The following is a 2,584-nucleotide window of genomic DNA, read 5'->3' as shown; positions in this document are numbered from 1 at the left end:
CACGAGCATTAATATGTATACACTTTGGTACCATTTCACATTAACTTTTTTGACAAATTGAACTGTAAGTCTCACTAAATGTCAAATATGTTAGTGCGAAAGAGTCCTAAAGTGGGTACATTATATTGCTCATGACTGTATACCCCTCATCCATCATCCAAAGACAAACAGCATACGACTCTACAAATAACAATCACAACGCAATATGAATAAGGTCGATTTTTGTAAACTTCATCAGCAATAATGTTGTCAGAAGTAACTTAACAACGCCAATTATCGTGTTTTTAGGAAACGCCATTAGATCAATGTAAGTCCTTCTAGGTCTTCTTCTGCCAGCCCTACCATCAACCTTCGCTGGATGATGTTGTTCTTCCCTGAGGTTCTTCCCTTGTTTCTCCAGGGAGCCCCCTGTACACAGGCTAACAAGCCGTACTTGGTACGATCAGCGCGTGTTGCCATCATAAAAAATAAAATCATAACCGTGTATTTTGCCAATGATCTGCTTTGGAGCGGTTCATGCAATTTAGGTCATCCAATATGCAGAAAAATATTGTGTTATCATTTAAGTAAGTAAGTTAAATTATGTAAGTATATAAGAAGTAATTATCTTTTTTTATTTTTACGTGACTTATTGTAGATTTGCCGCAGATGGCATTAACTACTTGGCCGGACAAATGGGGAGCGGTGAAGGCTCTCACCTGGTACCTACAACGTTTAAGATAACAAGCCTGAGGGTGCCCAGTTGGACGCGAACCTCGGCTCAGGGCGTCGTCTGAAAGGAAGAATATTTGAAAGGATTAATCGACCCTTGTGGGTCGATAGCGATAAGCGCTAAATGAGGGAAATCGTCGACCACGCCGGCGGGGTCGGTATCGGGGTCCTGAAGTGTTTGGTGGCGCGAGCTGATTGGCTGCCTCTATGGCAGTAAATAAATTACCACCATCGCAAAAGTATGGAACTGAAACAAATTAAAATAAAGCACTAAAATTCTCATGAACTTTTCGACAGGAAATTCCACTATATATCAACTCTGAATCATGGTCTAAATCATCCCTCAAAGTTTTCGTCACTTCAACTTGTAGTATGTATATGAACTATGTATTAGGTACATTTATTTATTTATGTAAGTAAGTATGTGAAGCGTGTGTGTTAGTCCATCTTGGGATCAAAAGTACCAGAAAAAAAAAACTCATCATCACCTCCCTAGCGTTATCCTGTTTACCACAGGGTCCAGTTACCAAACCTGAATAATTGACAGGTCCGCTTTTTACAGAAGCGACTGCCTGTCTGACCTTCCAACCCACGAAGGGAAAACCAGCGCAATACAGATTAGGTCACATACCTCCGAAAATGCATTTCTCGGGAATGTGGGTTTACCCCCGATGTTATTTTTCACCGCAGCACGTGATAATCATTTACGATCCAAACATGAATTCGTAAATAATTGGTTTAGGCCCGTGTTGTGATTCGAACCTGCGACCTCAAAGTCACGAGTCAAGCGTTCTTCAAAATGGGCTACCACGGCTCTTAACCTCTCATATGCCGAGATACCAGACACAATAGACTTTACATTGTGTCTGGTCGAGATCCGCGTTCCGGCGTTTAAGGGGTTAAAAAATATAACTAGGTACGCAGATTTATTGGAACCAGCACCACTGTGGCATAACACCATCCCACGTTTGGTTTGACAGTTTTGTCACGCGAACACGCAAACCCAATAAGGTACATTGGTACAAATACCATTATTATGTACCTATCATTCGACTTTTTTATGAGACTTATTGTAGAAGTGTCGCATTTGGCGTTAACTACTTGGCCGGACAAATGGGGAGCGCTGAGAACTTTTTTTATGACGTGACATATTGTAGATTTGCCGCAGATGGCATTAACTACTTGGCTGGATAAATGGGGAGCGCTGAAGGCTCTCACCCGGTACAACGTTTACGACAACAGGCCTGAGGGTGCCCAGTTCTGGTCTGAGAGGAAAGCTGTGGAGTCTCACTCGGTACAAAATTTAAGACAAATCGAAACTCAAAAATATGTATTTTGTTATTCAGTAGTTCACTAGTTAATTTTCGATAAACATATTGGAATTTATAACAAGAAGAAATATGCCCCACATATGGGACATGCACGTATGAGTTTCAAATTTAATGCCTCATATGTGGTTCATACACAGTGAATGAGTTAAATTAGTAATGATGATTAACATAAACAACCTATATACGTCCCACTGCTGGGCACAGGCCTCCCCTCAATCAACCGGAGGGGGTATGGAGCATACTCCACCACGCTGCTCCACTGCGGGTTGGTGGAGGTGTTTTTACGGCTAATAGCCGGGACCAACGGCTTAACGTGCCCTCCGAAGCACGGAACCATCTGTTTCGGACAATCAGGTGTTTCAAGCCTGAAAAGTCCTTACCAAACAAAGGACAGTCTCACAGTGATTCCGACAATATCCCCATCGGGAATCGAACCCGGATCTCCGGATCGTGAGCCTAACGCTCTAACCACTAGACCACGGAGGCTGTTATAATGATTATTGTTATGTACTTAAATAAAACTATTGGTTAGTCCACTTATA

Source organism: Pectinophora gossypiella, chromosome 27, assembly GCF_024362695.1.
Source record: "Pectinophora gossypiella chromosome 27, ilPecGoss1.1, whole genome shotgun sequence".
Taxonomy (NCBI): domain Eukaryota; kingdom Metazoa; phylum Arthropoda; class Insecta; order Lepidoptera; family Gelechiidae; genus Pectinophora; species Pectinophora gossypiella.
This window is presented reverse-complemented; position numbering follows the sequence as displayed.